The sequence below is a fragment of the Vidua chalybeata genome, assembly GCF_026979565.1.
Source record: "Vidua chalybeata isolate OUT-0048 chromosome W unlocalized genomic scaffold, bVidCha1 merged haplotype SUPER_W_unloc_4, whole genome shotgun sequence".
In the NCBI taxonomy this organism is placed as follows: Eukaryota; Metazoa; Chordata; class Aves; order Passeriformes; family Viduidae; genus Vidua; species Vidua chalybeata.
Genome location: NW_026530339.1, coordinates 1107702 through 1128746, shown reverse-complemented (window position 1 = coordinate 1128746; position 21045 = coordinate 1107702). Strand labels below are relative to the sequence as shown.

Here is a 21045-nt window from a genome sequence, read left to right as displayed (position 1 = left end):
CATGAATAAAATAACTACATTCTCCTTAAGCAGTTCGCTTTTGTGATAAAGAGTAGACCAATATAAACTCCTAACACTAGGGCAAAAGGAGTATGAAAATGATGGTTCTTGCTTCGCATACACACACTCTTTAAATGTGCTAAAAATACGATCTAAACAAAAAAAAAGTCATCTTATAAACATTTCCACATCAAGTATTTCTGCATGCTAAATATATTTTTATGACAAAAAAATTTACAACTACATAAACTGTGATGGTGCAACTAATTCAGGATTAACCACACATGACTCAGAACAAATAAACCAAAAAACCTCATTACAAATAGGCTTCATCTTAAGTTTCCTTCTATAAATACACCTATTTTTCATACCAGAAAAGTGCATGTTTTCTGATTTAAGAAAAAAAGAGCACATCATAAACACAACCCAGGCAAGATAAACTTGACAGGAACTACATAACTACAGTAGGTTATTTCCTGCTCTTATATATATTTAAAGCAAACCTCCTTAAATAAGTCAGAAAAGCTCAAACAATGGCTTAGCTAACCCATTTTTATTAAAATGAAGGGTGGACAAAAGAAACAAATGAGTTCATGTCCCTTCTTGATAATGAAACTACCCAAGAACTAAAACTACTTTCTGTCCTGCAACCAAAAGAAAACAGCATTGAGGCTACACACAGAGGCAGTTAGAAATAACTAATAGCTCCCTCTGCAATTCACAAAGTTTAAAATTAAAAAGCTGCTTTTTCAAAGTGTAAATGGTTCCCCTCCACACACATAGGCCTGAGGCCCTGTTGTAGTGTTCAACAGGACCAGGCAGCACAAAGACAGGAATGGGAGATGGGAGGGAGGAAGGAAGGAATTGGGGCTCAGCAGGATCTTCAGGCTTTTTAAAATTCAAACTGCTCTCTGACCAATACAAATCACAGACACGCTACTGAGTACTACATGGATTTACAGCATTAAAAACACAACTTCTACATGACAGCTATATTGACTTCACCCTTTTAAACAAGTATATGGGTACTCAAAGACACGATAGCAGAGTTTATAAGACTCTAAACACAATATACTAGAAATTCATTACCACTTATTATTACAAGATCTGTCTAAACAACTAAAAAAATTACTGAAAAATAGACAAATTCTGTTATGTTGATACTTGTTTGCCATTTACAAATTTCTTTTCTATATGGAACTTGGTATCTTAAAATTTCCCTAAATTATGTAATTTCTGTATGAGTATTTTTATTAGTTCACAAGGTGTTTATTTTAAATCTACCTCAACTTTTAATAACACTCTGAACTGTACCACACAGTAAGTCCAAGATTTACCTTACTCTAAATTAGCTACCATTTATAAATAAAGAGCTGACATTTACTCAATCGTCATTTACAAAACACATTTGACCTGTTCAAATGACAACTAATTACATACTTAAACATCATGGACACAAACAGCCAATAACGACCTCAGGATCTCAAAGGAATATGGCCTGATAAGAAATGATGACACTTTTTAAACGTTCCTCACTTTTCACTTAATTAAATTTACTATTGATTCTCAAATACTTAGGCTAAGATCTCATCTTCACCTTGACCCCTGAAACGTCATAAACATAGCACTCTATACATGACCCCTCTCCCATTTTCTGTTTGTTCAGAGTATAAAATAGTATTTCATCTGCATTTAATATATATGCCTGTAATGTATACAGCACGTGCACATGGAGATTGTGTGGAGTACCAGACACAATATGCTTGTCTATCTGTATTTTCTAGGTCTGCGGGCATCCGTGTTATGTCAATCATGTCACAAGCGCTAGCTTTATGCTATAAATAGTCAGTGATTAACACACTAATCAATTGCTATATTATGAAGAAATTAAACTTCTACATTATAAAACCATGTGCCTTCGAAGTTTTAAATGTTCAGAACAGAGTTGGTAAAAAAGAGAAGGTAATAGGGAAAAGAACTGGTATTTTTGTTCCTGGGTATTTACATTGTCTCTCTTTCCCTACTCCTCCACTTACTTCACCCCCGACTTCAGAAGTTGTAAATATGGCAAAGGATCAGTGCACATTTGCGGCTAATTGTATTGTTTCCTCCTCCTGCTCCTCTCCAGATTGAGGCCTGTTACTGAGAAACTGCTTCGTCTTTCTAATCCCCGAACTGGAGTAAATGCGCTGGCCGTCGGGCCTGCGCCCTCCGCCGGGCCTAGGCCTCCCGGTAGCCCGGAAAGAACTAATCTCCTCCGCCAAACCCGACGGAGCAGGAAGGGGGGCTGCTAAATAAACACCTCCGGTCACCACTTACTCCCCTCTATCCCGGATAGCAGGTAATCCCCTTTGCTCCAGGCAGTGCTGGGCCGGGAGGCCCGGCCTGCTGCTAGAGAAGGCAGAGAGAGGAAGGGGAGATGAATGGGGATTACCTGAGCAAATCGGCGTCTGAATCCGACGAGAATCCGAGAGAGGGGGAGAGAAATCCGCCCCTTCCCTCCTCAGAGGAGCTGTCGCCGCTGCTAGGCCGCGGCCGCCGCCACCGCGGAGCAAGAGGAGGATGGGAGATAATATAACAACAATAATCCGGGCCGGGAGGGGGGCTGTCTCCTCTTCCGTCTCCTCCTCAGTGCAGCGAACATGTAGAGCCAGGGGGTGAGCGGCCAAGACAAATCCCCCTTTCCCCGAGCCTGCTTCACAGCATCAACACGGGCCGAACCAAACCGGTTCCGAGACACATTCCAAGCCTCCGGGTAGGGGTGGGGGAGGGGAGGGCAGGGCAGCTGCCAAGGGGCCGCTGCTCCCTCCGTACATGCGAGTGCAGGAGGATGGGGGAGGGAACGGCCTGAGCGGAGTAAGCCGTGAGTCGGTACCGGGGGGGGGTGGGGGGTGGGGGTGGGGCGGGAAGAGGAAGAAGAAGAAGAGGAGGAGAGGGGGAAAGAAAAGGAAAGGATCCCCTGTGTGTGTCTCTCGCTCCCTCTCAGAACAAAATGCCGACCGGAAGTGCAGCTGCAGGAATTACTCCCTCCACCGGCGCCAAACACCAACAACTTCCCCTTTCTTACTCACTCAACTAGCGTCGCTTCCGCCGCCGTTACTGCGCTGCTCCCTTCGTAGCTCTGCTACAGCTGGAGTGATTCCCTCCGCCTTGCCTCGCCTAGCAGCAGCGGCCACAATTGAGTCTCTGCTGCGTGACTCTCTCCCCTTCCCCAGCACTTCAACTACTGCCTCAGTTTCTTTCTTCTCTCCCCTTCCAGTGAAGAAGACCGGAGTTTATGCTTAAGCCTGCGCTGAAAGGAAGGCAGCTAGTGCTTTGTGATTAATTGACCGTTGAAAAGAACACGTTTTAGGTTTTATTTTTGCCTTCCTTAAGGATGATAGGAAGGAGGACTGCAAAATAACACCTCCTAGGAGGCGGGCTTAAAAAGGCGTCTTAGAATGAACTCACAAAGGTGGCAGTCCCGTCCTCCTTTACTTCCCTGCCCTCGTGGATGAGATATGTCAGATATGAAACGCTTCCTGGAGTTACTGTTACCGCTCGTGTTCATCTGTGTGGGTGTAATTAGGCCGCATCGCAGGAACTGAAACACCCGATCCTGAAAGCGTTGCCGGGGTGAGGAATTTACAAGTGGACGTACCGAAGTGGAGTGGCTTTGAAAAACAAGCTTTTAGGACGAGCACGGGGAGAAATGCTGATGTTTGGATGAAGGGCCCTTTGCTGGAGGCTGATGCTCTCTGCCATCAGCAGACTTACTGGAAATATTTTAATTGTGGATTATGAAGGAGTGTTTGGTGAAAGAGAATGTCCTAGTCTGAAAGTTTGTCTGGTTTTTCTCTGTACAGATAAAACTGTGAACAATCACAGAACAGCTTAATAGCATTTCTATCTGATGAATTAACTATGTCTTTTCCTACTCGTTTTGCTCATCAGTACTTGGACAAAAATCTTTTGATTTTTAGAGGAAGCCTTCCTTGTCTGTGGACTTCAGGATTCAGCCATACAGTTGAACACAGCTAGCTTTAAATATCCTGTGACATATAAACACACTCTTTCAGCACTGGATGGATATTATTTGCACAAAGGAAAAATATCTTGTACCAATGCACTTAAATCTTTTCAAGTCTTAGGATTTCCTGAATAACACCATCTTTAATACAGATTTAAAATGCTTCCCTCAAACTTAAAGAGCTATTAAATCTATAATGTTGGATGAATCAAAGTTTGTTTTACAAGTGTATGTGGTTTTGTTTGAAAGTACAGAAATGAAGATGGTACTAGAGAATGCAGTATTTCAGTACTGGAGATATTAATATCTAATGGGTACATAGTCATGTAAGTTTAATGAAGACAGAGTAAACTAGGCTCTGAAAGAAATGTATTATATACTTCTGTTCCAAGTTAATACAAAAGGTCCAAATCCTATAATTGTTTATTCATTCACAACTTCAAGCTATCAATTTGCAATAAAGATAAATAATTAATGTAGTAAATGAAGTACGTTCTTAAGTCTTTGTGCTTAATTTAATACAGTGCAACTCTGTAAGTCAAGGGGGAAAATATCATATTTTGATAACAAACTGAAGTTTAATAAACTACCATTTTAGGATTCACATACCCATATGTGTGTGGACATATATACCTATGAATTCAAAGGAAAATGGAATTCTAAAATTACAAAGTTGGCCTAGGAATACTACTTAATCTGCTTCTGATTGTTACCAATTCATGTTGATGGAGTCCATAGGTGATTTTAGTAACTTTATATAACTATTTTTTTCCTTAATTGATGATTTAGTGTGTAAATAAAATGTAAATACTGAAATTTTGCTTTTCAAATGCTAGATGTCTTCTAAATCTGTCTTGGTTTGAAAAGACAGGTGTCTGCTAAGGAAGACAGGAGCCTCCCTGAAATGAAAAATGTAAACCCCCTCCCTCTGAATTCTTATAATTTTGAAATCACAGAATCACAAGGTTGGAAGAGACCTTCACGATCGAGTCCAACACATGCCCTAACACTTCAACTAAACCATGGCACTGAGTGCCACATTGTTGTGGGTTGACAAGGAAGTGAGTTTTTCTCGGGAAGTTATAGTCAAACCAATCAGTGGTCAGATTTGAATATTGACATCTGGTGTAATCACTGAAGATATGGATATGCCTCTGAGAACACAGGGGGTTAAAAGCAGAGAACTCCCAGAGGAACTCTCTTTTGTTCCGGTCAGTGAAGAGTTCAGACCTCCTCTGCCCAGCCACAGGCTGGGCGGTGGAGGGGAAGCCATGCGGCCTAGGCTGAGGTAGGCCAGGAGCCCGGACAAAGAAGGGGGATGAAGGGAATGGAACCGGGCCGGCCCCTGCAGGATGGAAGGGTGGAGAAACACTGAGATGTCTTTTGTTCCCCCCCACAGAGGGAGAGAGAGAGAGAGCCTGTGCCACCTGGAAATTTGATATAATTTTTTTTCCTTTATTTCTAAGCTTCAGCCTGCTCTGCTCTGTTTCTGGTCACATCTCACAGTAGCCATTTGAGAAAAATATATTTTCATGGGTGCATTAGCACTGTGCCAGCACCAACCCATGACATACATACAGTCTTTTTTTAAACACATCCAGCGATGGTGACTCTACCACCTCTCCAGGCAGACCATTCCAGTACTTTATCACTCTTTCTGTGAAAAACTTCTTCCTAATATCCAACCTATATTTCCCCTGACGCAGCTTGAGACTGTGACCTCTCGTTCTGTCAGTTGCTGCCTGGAGAAAGAGACCAACCCCCACCTGACTACAGACCCCTGAGGGACACCACTGGTGACTGGCTGCCAGCTGGATGCAGCACCGTTCACCACCACTCTCTGGGCCCGGCCATCCAGCCAGTTCCTAACTCAGCAAAGAGTGCTCCTGTCCAAGCTCTGGGCTGCCAGGTTTTCCAGGAGTGTGCTGTGGGAGACAGTGTCAAAGGCCTTGCTGAAATCCAAATAGACAACATCCACAGCCTTTCCCGCATCCACCAGGCAGGTCATCTGGTCATAAAAGGAGATCAGGTTGGTCAAACATGACCTACCCCTCCTAAACCCATGCTGGCTGGGTCTGATACCCTGGCCATCCTGTAGATGCTGCATGATGACACTCAGTATAAATTGCTCCATTATCTTGCCAGGTACTGAGGGGTTCTCAGGCAAAGATATGGGAGCAGGAATAAAAGTTCTTTATTAGGGAAGAAATTAAAAATAAAATTGAAAATGCAGTAATATAAAGAACACTGACAGAGTCAGAATACGATCTGACACCTGGTTGATCAGGGTGTTGGTAGCAGTCCAATTAAATGGTGGTTGCAGTTCTCCTGGAGTGACAGATGTAGTTCTGTTAAAGCAGTGATCCTGTAGAAGGGTGTAGTTTTCCTCTGAAGGTCCAGTGGTGGTGTAGATGGGCCTGGCCTTGCTCTGAGAATACAGTGGAGAAGACAACTGCTCCTCTGGGAATCCAGTGGTGAAAGGCTGCTGTGGTCTTCCAAAATCTCAGCTTATATCCAGGTAGGAATGCTCGGCTCCTCCCCCAGGGCGGAGCCTCTCACAATGGGATGATGTAATTTTATCAGTCATGCAGTGAGACTCAATCTTAACAGAAGATATCTCCCTGGAGGGAGGATTAGTTGTGGAAGAGATAAAGAAAACTGCCCAATTAACAGAAGATAACTGCTCCACCTCTAACAGATGATAATAGAATACACACCCTCACCCACATCGTGCAACCCAGGACAATATAAAATATGCTTATCCAGTACAAACATCATGGTAAAACATAACACATTTGACTACTTTTTTTCCCAATGAAAACCTCACTGGACCATTTTATGTTTTTAAAGTCTTGTTCAACTAAAAGAATTTGTAGAAGTGACTATTTTGTTTGAGTATTATATTATTACCTGCACAAGAAAACAACTAATTTAAATTATTAGTTGTTTTAGAAGTTGGTGTTGTAACACACATGAGTAAATTGGGATTTTTTTTTCCATTAAATGAAATTAAATACTTAGTGTGATTTGCTCCATTAGGTATTACTGTAATCCACTTTTAAGAAGCATAGTGCAAATTCTTCACACCTGACACCATGCTTTCTTAGAGGTTGCTTGTTTCATAAGGACTGATATAATATACAGGTACCTGTAATTTTGTTAATGGGATGCACAAACACTGTTTTATTTGCCTGTTAGTAATTTATAAGCAGTATGTACTTCTGTGCAGAATTTTAAAATAAAAGTGATGTGTCAGTAAAATATTTTTAAAAATTAAGATCATGATGGTATATTTTTTCAAAATAATTGAAAGGAAATCAGCTTCTTATCTGAATGTAATATAGTAATGCAACATATAACTATCATCCTAAATTTAAGTATTCAAATGATTGGGAATCTGGTGTTAAGGCTGAGCTACAACAGTGAATAGAAAGAATGTAATGATGAATGCTGTATAACAAAATGAAAGTTATGTTCTCTGCATTGACTTTAGTTCAAAGGAACAAACAATAGCACCTTGTAATTAATACACCAGGTAATAGTCATCATTAAAAGTAAGCCACCTAAGTATCAGATGAAGCCTTCAATGGTAGAGGTAAAATAAAATAAAAAAAAAAAAAAAAAAAAAAAAAGCTGAGGAAGCCTGAAGGTTGAGCAAAATATTTGTATAGGTACTTGCTCTAAGTTTACAACTTGATGGTGACTATGGATTTTTTTTTTTTCCCCGGTAAGCAAGACAGAGTTTTGTGGAGTTTTTTCTTATTCTACTAATTTAGCATATTTTGCCAAAAATAATTTAATATGGAATGAAATTATACTATTTAATTCATTTTTTTCTAAGTGATAAACTTGCATTATCTCTACTATGTTAAAATGTGCTTCTGTTTGTATGAAAAAGGGATATGAATTCTATGTCAGCTATATCTTTTAAAATGTATACTTGTAAAAAACAGTTCTCTGGAAGAAAAATGATAGAAGGCAAAGCTCTAGTATTTTCATTTGAATGTTACAGTCAGTTTTTGATTATGCAAGACACATGGGATTCTGAGTAAATTTAAAATATAGATAATTTGAAATATTTAATTTAGGCTATAAAATATATATAACAATGACATACATTATATAACAGGAAAATAAATCAGTGATAGATTACGATTACTCTGCTGGACAAGTAGATTGTCCCAGTATTGTTATATTAGGGCTGTAAGAACAGACCTAATAACAGTTGTTTTTGTAGGGAAGATAAATGATGAGTTATATATTATCATTGAAAGAAATTTGAAATCTGGCTAAAGATGCTCCTTGGGCTCTTTTCTGTAGGTCCACTATTGGTGAACTCCAGAAAGGAAGCAGGAACTATTCCTGCTATAACTTCCTGAACTTCCCACAATAATTTTTGCATTTAAACTGAGCCTCATATGACTTTATCCTCTCAAAAGTCTTGTTTTGGACAGATACTGGGAAAGCAACTTACTGTCATGTTTTATAATAGAGATATAGAACTGCATGTCAGTTACATAACAAATGCTGTGCAATTTCATACAAGAGCTGGGAGGACCGCTATGGATTAATTTAGGAGATTAATATAAAAGCATTTGGGCATTTTTAATTTTCACTTTTTAAGGTGCAAAGGTAAATTGATATAGCTTCATAGGCCAGAAAGTTAATTTGGACATTCTTCTTCTGGCAAAGGACAGAAATTTAAAAATGGACTAATGGACTGTTGTATTCAGCACAAGCTGATGAAAGCCACACTTCTATGGATTAAAGAAATCTGAAAGCATCATATCGTACTTTAAATGCCTTGCCACTCCCTTTTTAATGGGTTTGCCAGTAAAAAGATTTAAGACTGAGAGAGAATTATCAAAATCTTGTATGTTAAAAGAGCTTCTTGGGCTTATGCCTTTTAAAACAGCTTCTTTGAAAAAAAACCCAGAACTTTTCCATTCTTCAGATACTTAAATGTCAGCCATCTCAGCTAAAACATTCAATGGCCACATATAAACAGTCCATACCTAGGACTGTTCTCTGGCACTGTGGCTGGTAGTCACACAATATTTTATGCCTTTATTCTTAAAGCCTTTTATTCTTCAAAACAGGATAGTCACATGCATCTACTGCCTATTAGGAATGGTTCCTGACTCACACTCCCAAGCTGTGTCCAGAAATTGTTTGAGAAAGTGGTAGCTGGCATGCTTTTAGCCTGTGTCAAGGTCTGTTTGAACATTTTAATGCACAATTTGTAGACAAATTATTTCCATTTGTCTGTGAATTAAACCATCACAAAACATTTGCATTGCATTTTACAAACACACCTAATACAGTCTTCTTGGAGCAATTAGCCAAAAGGAAGGTAAGTAAGAGGAAACTGTGGTCCTCTACTGTTGCAGTTGGACACCAGCCAAACGCCAGGCACCCACGAAAGCTGCTTGCTCACCCTTCACTGCCACAGCTGGGCAGAGGAGAGGAAAAAATTTAACAAAGGGTTCCTGAGTTGAGATAAGAACCAAGAGAAAGCACTCCAAAGGCAAAACAGGCTCAGCCTAAAGGTACAAAGTGAATTTCTCACTAACAGAATCAGAGGAGGATAATGAGAAGTAAAATAAACCCTTAAAACACATTTTTTTCCCCCAGCCCTTCCCTCCCTCCCTCCCTCCCACTGACAGCACAGGCAGACAGGGTGTGGGGGTTTGGTCAGTTCGTCAGTCGAGATCTTCTTCTGCTGTTCGGGGAGAGGAGTCCTTCCCCTGCTACACCATGGGGTCCCTTCCATGGGAGACAGTTCTCCATGAACTTCTCCAACGTGGGTCCACTCTCACGAGCAACAGTCCTCCCAAAACTGCTGCAGCATGGGTCACTCTTCCACGGGGTGCAGTCCTCCAAGGACAGGCTGCTCTGGCCTGGGAGCAGGGGCCCCCTCTCTCCACCGGGTCTCCCACTGGATCACAGCCCCCTCCAGGCATCCACCCGCTCCTGCATGAGTACCTCTCCCATGGGCTGCGGGTGCATCTCTGCATCCCCTGTGGATCCCCATGGGCTGCAGGGGGACAACCTGCTTCACAATGGTCTTCACCACAGCCTGCAGTGGAATCTCAGCTCCAGCGCCTGGAGCACCTCCTCTCCCTCCTTCTCCACTGACCTTGGTGTTGCCATGTTGTTTCTCTCACATGTTCTCACCTCTTCCTCTTCTCTGACTAGAAGAAAAAAACTGTGCCCACTTCGTTTTGATTTTCTTCTTAAATATGTCATCACTGAGGCATTACCAACCTCTCTCATTGGCCCAGCTTTGGCCAGCAGCATGTCCATCTTCAAAGCCATCAGGGATTGGCTCTGCCAGATATGGTGGAAGCTTCTAGCAGCTTCTCACGGAAAGCCACCTCTGTGGCCGCCCCGCTACGGAAAACCAGGCCATGCAAAACCAACACACCTACTTAGAGATGAATTGTCATAGCATGGCATCCCTGGCTGGGTAATAATTAGCATTGACTCCATGATTCCAGAAGGCTGATCAATCGCTTTATTATACTATACTTATTAAGAAACCCATCTCCCTTACAGACAGTCTGATACAGTTTTACCTAATTGGTCCTTGAATCCAAACACCATCACCACTGGCCAATTAAGAAATCACCCTTTGGTAAGCAAGTGTCCATAACACATTCCACATGTTCACAACAACAGGTGCAGCAAGTGAAGACAAGATTTGTTTATCATTCTTTTCTCTGATCTTCTCACAGCCTGCCCCAGGACAATGCCTGGGAAAGTTGTGCCTGTTGCTCTCTGTGGCCAGAGAGCTGCTGCTACAATGAATCACATTCATATTTCAAATTCAATCTTTATTAATGCAATTAGTCACCTTTTTTTTTAAACCAGAAACCTGAAAAAAAGAAAGTTGATTGGAATTTGGCTTATCAAGTTAGATATTTTTTCATGTGAAAGCATTTTAGAAAGTCCTATGTAGTGACTAAACTAGCCTTCTAACCTGCAGCAGATAGCCCTCTTAGACATCCTGTGGCCCTCATGAAAAGACAGTACAGTGAGAACAGAAAATACATGTGCAATAAAATTAAATAAACACAAGTAACTCTTTAAATTATAGCTGTTAACATAAATTTGTAATGAAATGGAAAAGGAATAAGGATAAATATATCAGTGGATGTTTTCTAAATGCTGAGTACTCATAACTTAAAAAAAAATTCTCTTTTCTACCTGGACACATATTTGCAACTTGCTTCTCAGTGTGGTCATAGGGACAAACATCAGTCTATCTACTTTGTCAGCACTTCAGAAGATGTTTGGATGCTCCATTACTGAGCCAGAAACCAGTATTAACTTGTTGTGATTTCATTTCTTACAGACTTGCAATAGCATGTATTCTGATGCACAAAGCCTTTTTTTAAAACTTTTGATGTGGACAATAACTGGTCCATAAAATTGAATTATTGACTCAGAGAAGCTTCCCATGGTTTTACAGTGCAATTAAGTGCAGATAAATGTCTCTGCCTGGGTGATGCAACTCCGTTATAGTGTAAAAAAAAAAGATTGAGTCAAGAATACACCTTTTAGGAATGCTTAACATGAAATTTTCAAATAGCCATATGTAGGGTGTGAGATTTGTTGTGGTAGCTCAGGATAGTTCACCTCCCCTGCCTGAGTATGTAAGAGTCCTGAGCACATCCTATCTCATCATCACGGTAACCCAAGATAGTTCGCTTTCCACCCCACCACAATTGCATATATCCCTGTATGGGTGCCAACCTGGCAGCCAGCTGAGGATCTCAGAATTCAGACAACAATACCTGCATTACATCTGAGTTCGCTAATGAACAAAACAAGACATTGCATATATATTATATGTTAATCAGTGCAAGTTTTATTATCCACCCCTGTGATTTCCTTTGAGCTTCACTTTCTAGCAGGGCTCCACTGTGTCAGGTTCCCATTTGATTGGAATCGGTGTCCCAGGGCTCCCGCCATGGTAATGCTGCACTTTCATTAAAGCCAATGATTTCAGTTGCTGAGTGTTATGCCTCATACCTGGGGAAACTGCACCTGCTTTTTGCTCATAACACCATAACTTAAAAATCAAGTCAAAATTATCTATTAATGAAAATTAACCTTTTCTGTACTATGATGTATTTAAATTCTAGGTTTCAATGTTTAAATTTCTCTATTTGTCCTCCCACTGTTTTAAAATCCTACATGACTTCCCTCACATTCCCTAAACATAATTACCCTTTGAAGACAAGAACAGCATAGAAAACCTTGGCCTAAGAGGTATATATTTTGAGAAATAATGGAATAAACCTGAGCAGTTTTCTTAAAGGTTTTGGATAGGTATATGGAAATTGTTTACAAATCTTGACTAAAAAAAAACACTAGTGTGCACAGCATTGTTAATTTATGTCAATTTATAGATTAGAGTTACTATTGAACATTTTATAGGTTTACCAACTTCCTTTACTGTATTCCCAGTAAATATTTCAATACAGTGCAAGTACTCATGAAAGATCATGTAGTGACTCTTCTAAAGTGACTCATGTAGTGACTCTTCTAAAGAGGCCTGTGCTTTTGCTAGTACGTTTTCCATGCAGAGTTCAATGTATTAGGATGGCCTGTTATCCATAATTTTGTTGTTAGAGAAAACATATTACCACTAGTTATCATTGACAATGTTCTTTAAAATCACTATAAATAGTTAAACTTTCTGGAACAAGAACAGCCTTCATGAGAACATGAATACATGTCACCACCCAAAACAAAGGCACATGTATGTGTCATGTGTATTATTGAATATTTTGAGGATAGGCATGTGTGAGAAAAAAAAGAAATAACATGCCATAGAAACAGATGCAGAGAAGATACTGTCTTGGTTTGAAAGAGAGGTGCCTGCCAAGGAAGGTGGGAACTTCCCTTGGAATGGAAAATATTACTCCCTTGTCTCCAAATTACTATAACTTTGAAATTATGGGGCTTTCAGGCAAAGATTGGGAAAAGAAATACAGTTCTTTACTAAGACAGATGATATAGATATAGATATAGATATAGATGTATAGCAAGACAAACAACAACAACGGCAGCAACAACAACCAAACAAAAAACTCCCAATAACAGCCTTCTCTCGGCTGACAAGCACTTTCCCCTTCGGTGTAGTTAATGGTCACAGGTGGCAGGGGCGCTGTTGGCTCCCAGGCAGGCAGGGCACGTGCGATTTTTCCCCCGTGGCTGTAGGGGGCGCTGTGGTGTGAGTTTAGCCTCCTCTTCACGAGGTAATGGTGGCTCAGCTGGTGGGAAGAGATAGAAAAGGGGCTTCCTTTGCAAATTCTCAAGAAGCAGCCGGTCTCAGAGCCCCTCAGGAAGCTGAATGGACTGTAGCAGGAATCTGGGACCAGCAGGCTGGAACACCAGAGGTGAGTGTTATATGTAACAGGTATAATTCGCGCCATTTTTTTGCATGATATATATAATATTAAATAGTTGTTAGAATGTACCCTTTGGCATTAGAAGCCCCCTCTTCTCAGGCAAAACCAGGTGTGTGTTGAAACCCGATTCACAAGCAAAAGGATGTGGCTCGCCAGGAGATGGGCCTTATCTGAGGCGATATGGAGACACCCAGGCGCTGATCATCGCGTGAACGACCCGAGATGGACATCAGGAACATCCCCCCCTGGCCGAGACGTGAATACTGTGTTCCTGTAAATTTCATCAAGAGTTTCAACGACACCGGACTTCGAATTGTTCTGCCTTGTCGCCGAGAAGGAAATCTCATCAACTTATGGGACTTTGAATGAAACAAAGGACTGAATGCCGAAATCCTGGCTTCAGGCAAAATTTTCCCTATAAAAATCGCTTGTACCAGGATGGTGGGGTGGGAGCATAGAGTGAAACCTCTGCTGAGGCTGATCTCTGTGTCTTGCACCCAGCGCCGATCCCGGGCTCGGCACTGTCCTTTTCCTTGTGGCTGGCTAAGTTAGATCTCTATTGCTAAAATAAATTTTTAAATTTTTTTTTAATTTGGCTGGATCATTTTTCATTTATAACAATCTTAGTGACCCCGACGTGATCTGGTTTGGGGTATCCAGGGGGTTCCCTATCCTCGATCCAGGTGGCGCCTCGCTGAGTTCAGCAGCCGGACGGGAAAGAGGAATCCCACGGAACCAACCGGATTACGAAAAGCCGCAAAAGCCACGGTAAGGAAAAAAAAAGGTGGGCCCAGAGCTCTCGGAATTTGGAGCCTAAGTCTCCGAGGCTGCAGCAGAAATTTTTTCACTCATAAAATCAACGTGCATGAAGAATCCACACGGGAAAAGGAGCCGTAAGTATCGCGTGGTTGAGTGAGGCGTGAGTGGGTGTGTGTGTGAGACGTGACCTTGTCACGGGGCGAGAGCGGACCCAATAAACCGCAGTTTCACTATCCCGCGAGGGAAGTGGTCGGCTACGGGGGAAGCGAAAGAACTTGGGTACACTCACAACACGCATATGACCTGAAACTCAGGGGAGTTACGGGGATCCACTCACGGACAGGTCGGGGGAAGGAAAGTACGTTCTCGTGGGTTCGAGAAATTGGTAAACCTCATCGACTTCTGGACTCGGGGAGTCCAGGGAAACAGGTAAAAGAGAGCTCACCCTTCTTCCAACTGAAAACCCACAGAGCGATTCACTGTGTGGCTACTAAGTTGGCAAGGCTCGGTCGGGGACAGACCGGTTTAAACATTTGGTAAGACTCGGTCCGGGATAGGACTGGAGTATACATTTAGCACACAAGTAACTGACTTCTTGGAACGGCTTGCAGACACTGACTCGGAAACACGGTAAGGAAAAACTTTAAACATGGGACAAAGGAACAGTAAAGTCCAGGGGAGAACTCAAGAGAAGAGTTCTAAATCTGAAAAAGGTAAGAACTTAAAATCAGGGAAAAATAAATCGGGAGGAGGGAAAAAGGACGGGTTGCCCGAAATTCCGAGGGAAAGTCCCCTGGGCTGGATGTTAGAACACTGGGAAGACTGCTCCTTGAGGCGGAGGAAGTCCAAAGAAAAAAATGATACACTACTGTGTAGAGGTATGGGGAAACAGGGAAATTGGAAAATTCCTATACTGGCCCATTTTTGGTACCTTTCAAAGTAAGTTTTGCCAAGCACTCTCTGAACACTTATACGAAGAAGGGGAGTGGGATGATGAGGAGTTGGGGTATGCCAGGCTGTGGGAATATGCTAGCGCGCGGCTGTTCCCCATTAAGACCTCCGGCAGCAAGGTAAGTTCAGGTAAAACTTGGGAACCCCTGGAAAACCTACCACCCCCATACCAAGTTCCTCCATCACAAGCACAGGTCCCGGCCGCCCCACCAACAGCACCTCCAGCTCAGTCTGCATCGCCACCTAATGCCCAAATGCTAGCTGCAGACGCACCGGGACCTTCTCAACCCCCCTCCCCACACAACATGGGGACACACACACACAGCCACTTCACACTGGGGAAAACTCATCTCCTCCTGCCAGTAGAACTCGGCGTAAAGCAAGGAGAGAAAATATGGAGGATAGTGATGATGAAAGGGACAGACCTAATCTATACCCTTTAAGGGAAGTCCCAACCGCCCCTGGAGTCATCGGATTTGTAAACATTCCCATCAATACGGGGGATGTAAGGGCTTTTAAAAAGGAGATGGGGAAACTAATGGATGACCCATTGGGGGTGGCGGAGAGGTTGGATGAATTCTTGGGAAATAGTATATACTCATACGATGATATCTCAGCCATATTAAGATCCTTGTTTAATGCAGAGGAACAAGATATGATAAGGCAGGCTGCCATCAAGGATTGGGAATTCAGAAACCCCCAGGGAGGGAGCGGGGCGGAGAAGTGGCCAGAACAAAGACCATCATGGAACGCTCAGGCAGAGGAGGATCGGGCCAAAATGATCAGACTAAGAAATATGGTAATACAAGGTATCCGGGGAGCAGTCCCCAAAGGACAAAATATTAGTAAAGCACTAGGGGAGTGCCAAGGGAAGGACGAAACTCCCACAGAATGGTTGGAAAGGCTCAGGAAGACCCTTCAAATGTACTCAGGTACTGATCCCGAATCCCCTGTAGGGGGAATCCTTTTAAAAACGCAATTCATTGCAAAATCATGGGAGGACATTCGGAGAAAATTGGAGAAAATAGATAATTGGCAAGAGAAAAGCCTACAAGAATTGTTAAAAGAAGCGCAAAAGGTATATATGAGGAGGGATGAGGAGAAACAAAAGATACAAGCCAACGTGTTGGTAGCAGCAGTCAGGGAAGCAAACAAACAAGAGCAAGTCCAAACAATGGGAAGGCCGGCACAGGCTCGAAAGCCCCAGGGAAAGCAGGGACCTACACAAAGGAAGGACAAACAGGTAAGTGTCCCTGAATGCTTTTACTGTAAGAAAAGAGGACACCTCAAGAGGGACTGTAAAAAAAGGATGAAAGATGAAATTATTTTTCAGGAGGATTAGAGGTGTCAGGGGCTCTATAATTTGGGGTCGCGAACATCTGGAGAGCCCTTGATAAAATTAAAGGTTGGACCCCAAAAGCAGGAGTTGATTTTTTTGGTTGATTCAGGAGCAGAAAGAACCACAGTCCAGCAACTACCTCCTGGGTGCACAAAATGTAAGGATTCTATGACCGTAATTGGGGCAAAAGGGGAACCCTTTCAAGTCCTTGTCTTGAGGGATGTAGAAATAGAATCTGAGAATAAAATCTGTGTGGGGGACATCTTATTACTAGAAGAAACAGAATACAATTTACTGGGAAGAGACCTGATTGTAATGCTAGGAATAAGCATAATTACGAAGGACTCAAGACTCATGGTAAGTTTATATAAGCTGACCACCGAGGATGAGGAAAAGATTGATCCCAGGGTTTGGCACACTCCGGGGGAAGCTGGAAAATTAAACATGGAACCAATCCACATCAAAATTGAGAGACCAGAAGATCCCATAAGGATCAAACAATATCCCATCCCTTTAGAGGGAAGAAAGGGATTGAAACCAATAATTGAGGATTTAATAAAGAGAGGCACATTAGAGCCTTGCATGTCAAGACATAATACACCTATCTGGCAGTTCAGAAACCGGATGGTAGTTACCGATTGGTACAAGATTTAAGAGCAGTAAATCTAAGAACAAAAACCTTATTTCCCACGGTCTCTAATCCATATACTTTATTGAATAATATCTCCCCGGAAAATATATGGTATAGTGTGATCGACTTGAAAGACACCTTCTGGACTTGCCCCCTAGCCGAGGGGAGCCGGGATTTCTTTGCCTTCCAATGGGAGGACCCGGACACACTAAGAAAACAGCAATTGAGGTGGACTTCCCTCCCTCAAGGGTTTATGGATTCACCTAATCTTTTTGGTCAAGCCCTTGAAAGACTGCTTAGTGAATTTGTGCCAATTCCTGGGACCAAACTGTTACAATATGTAGATGATTTATTGGTAGCTGGTTCTAATGAAGAGGAGGTACCAATGGGAACTATAGCTTTATTGAATTTCCTGGGAAAACGGGGGTTGAAGGTATCAAAGTCCAAATTACAATTCACAGAGCCCAAAGTGAAATACTTAGGGCACTGGTTAACAAAAGGGAAAAAGAAATTAGATCCAGACCGGGTGGCCGGAATAATTGCACTGCCTCCCCCAAAAACAAAAAGGGAGGTTAGGCAGTTGCTGGGACTTTTGGGTTATTGTAGGCAATGGATTGAAGGATACAGTGAAAAAGTAAGGTTTCTCTATGACAAACTTACCACGGATAGGCTCAAATGGACCGAACAAGATGAAGAAGGCTTCAGGGAATTAAAGGAGACCCTTATAGCAGTCCCTGTATTGAGTCTCCCTGATTTAAAAAGGCCCTTTCAGCTTTTTGTAGATGTTAGCAATCATACTGCCCATGGAGTTCTAACTCAGGACTGGGCAGGGGCCAAGAAACCAGTCAGATACCTATCCAAGCTCCTGGATCCTGTCAGCAGGGGGTGGCCCACTTGCTTACAAGCAATTGTGGCTGTGGCAATATTGGTAGAAGAAGCCAAAAAGGTAACATTTGGGGCTTCACTGACCATCTACTCCCCCCACAATGTAAGGAGCATTTTACAGCAAAAAGCTGACAAGTGGCTGACAGACGCTAGGCTTCTGAAATACGAAGCCATTTTAATTCATTCCCACGACTTGGAGCTAAAAATCACCCCAGCACAAAACCCGGCCCGATTCCTATTTGGGGACGCTCCAGGTGACCTGTCTCATGATTGTGTTGAGATGGTGGAGCTACAAACCAAAAAAAAGACCAGATTTAGAGGAAGAAGAGCTCGAGGAAGGGGAAAAATGGTTTGTGGACGGTTCTGCAAGGGTAATAGAAGGCAAAAGAAAGTCGGGATATGCGGTCATTGATGGGCAAACGGGAAAAGTGATAGAGTCCGGACCCCTGAATGCAGGATGGTTGGCTCAAGCCTGTGAGCTATATGCCGTATACAGGGCATTGCTGGGACTTGAAGGGAAAAAGGGGACGATTTTCACTGATTCCAAATATGCATTTGGGGTAGTACATACCTTTGGGAAAATTTGGGAAGAAAGGAGACTGCTAAATACCCGGGGAAAGGGGCTAATTCATGAAGAAATAATTAAACAAATATTAAAAGCTATCAGAGGGCCAAAGGCAGTTGCTGTAGACCATGTAAAAGGACACCAAGCTGGGATGCACTTCCGAACTCGGGGGAACAACTTAGCCGACAAAGAGGCAAAAAGTGCAGCTTTGTTAAAGGTAAGTATCCCGGAGGTTGAAAGGGAGGAAACCCAGGAACCGTCCCCCCAACCCTCCAAAAAGGAGATAGATTATCAGAAGATTGGGGGGCGTCTGGAAGGAGGTAAGTGGAAGTTGCCAGACGGGAGGGAATTATTATCGAAAGAATACAGTAGGAAGATTCTAAGGAGATTACACCAACAAACACACTGGGGGGCCCAAGCACTAGCCGAGCAAATCCTGAGATTCTTTGGCTGTAAAGGGATATATGAACTGGCTAAGCAAGAGGTACAGGGGTGCATAATCTGCAAAAAAATAAATAGGGCAAACTCCTGGAAACTAACACTGGGGAGTCACCCAGCAGCTTACCGACCTTTTGAAAGAATCCAGGTAGATTTCACTGATCTACCTAAGGTTGGGAGATACAAATTTTTACTAGTCATAGTAGACAAACTAACCCACTGGGTGGAGGCTTTTCCAAGCTCCAGGGCTACAGCCCAGACAGTATCAAAGTTCTTATTGGAGGAAATTATACCTCGATACGGGTTAGCAAGCTACATTGATTCGGACCAAGGAACACATTTTACTTCAAAAATTATTAAGCAATTGCCAGATACCTTAGGTATCAGATGGGATTATCACACCCCGTGGCACCCTCAGAGTTCTGGGCAAGTGGAAAAGATGAATCAAACATTAAAGGCCCAACTAGCCAAACTAATGTTAGAAACAAAAATGTCATGGATAAAAAGTCTCCCATTGGCCTTATTAAACATAAGAACTATGCCTCATTCTGAAACGGGGCTTTCACCTTTTGAAATGTTATATGGGATGCCTTATACTCATGGTATGCCTGTAGGGCATCTGAAATTAGAGGATGAGCAAATACAACCATACCTGATAACATTAAATAAGAATCTCGAGGAATTGCGAAAGCAGGGTGTAATCATGCAGCACAGCCCCCTTGGCTTCTTGATACATAAGATACAGCCTGGGGACAGGGTTCTCATAAAAACATGGAAGGAAGTTCCACTATCCTCTCATTGGGAGGGACCCTATATCGTCCTTTTAACTACAGACACTGCTATACGCACTGCAGAGAAGGGGTGGACACACGCGTCAAGGGTGAAGAAAATTGACCTTCAGGACCAAGCCCCGGAGTGGAAAGTCACCTCCTCCCCTGGAGATTTGAAGATAACTTTGCGCCGGCCTAGTAAATGACCGAGAGTAACTTGGTCAGATGTTCTGTACCAGATTGTAACTGTTACCCCTTTGCATATTTCATTTGCGAATACTGTTATAAGAAGTGGGTTGTTCACTGTCGGAGAGGAATAAGACCTAGTGGGCTGTGTGCAAAGTGCTTTAAACAAGAACAAAACCTGACTAGCCATTTTCTGGTATTGGCCACCAGGCTGAGACTGATTCAATTGTATTCAATAATTTGGTTTCGTCTATATCAGAACGGATTGAGGGGGAAATTACAAACAAAAGCTAAAATCATTACTGTTGAGTGCCATAGGTTGAACAAGGTACCCTGCAGTGCAGATCCTGTTGAATTACGCTGGTGGGACACCTTTAAGCGAAGGTATGCAGCTCGGTCTTGGTACGAAACCACTGACGAAGATTCCTGCTGCCAAGAAGATGGTCTACCCTGCCGCTGGAGGCACCCCAGTGGGCGCAGGGAACGGCAGAGGAATCCTAGCAGTGGGAGTAATCCTGATGAGCCTCAGTCTAGCCACGTGCCTCAGTAACCTTCCTAACCCTGAAACAGGGGAACCCGCTGGCAGGTACCCAGGAGGTCCAGTGCCCCTGACCCCATGGAACTGCAGTAAGGGCAAGCCTAATAAACCTTGTTCTAAAATTAACACTCAACAGGGGGCATATAAATTCAAGGAAAAATTAAAATACCTCGAAAATGGACAGTCAGCACATAAATTGCACCGAAGGAGCCCAGGGGAAATTTCCATTCCAGTCTGTAGCAAATGTAACCGTACTGTATGGATTGGTGGGAAGCAAGAGTCAGTCTTTGTTGCTTACTTTCAAGCTAATTCACTGTGTTATAACCCCGATGAACTAGGTATGTGTGTGATGGGGGGAAAAACCTACTGGGTGGGAAATAACCTGAAGTATGAAAATAGGATACCTCTAAAAACTGAGCCAATTATCCTGGACCTTTTAGAGGACCAGGACAACAGGGTTTGTTTACAGTATGACAAGATATTCTGCTTCACAAAGGACAAAGAGGGAATGGACCCAGAAAATAGGATGAAACAGGTAATGCAAGAGGTAAA

General features: G+C 42.6%; 1 protein-coding gene across 2 annotated transcripts in view; it reads right to left on the bottom strand.

Annotated features, from left to right (window-relative positions):
• The window catches only part of LOC128782892 (nipped-B-like protein), a 158050-nt gene extending 155188 nt beyond the window's left edge, over window positions 1-2862 (bottom strand). For both annotated transcript variants that reach the window (XM_053933401.1, XM_053933402.1), the window contains exon 1: window positions 2435-2862. The gene's annotated coding sequence lies outside the window, so the exon portion shown is untranslated. The remainder of the gene's footprint in view (window positions 1-2434) is intronic.
• Between the last annotated feature and the right edge of the window lie 18183 nt (window positions 2863-21045).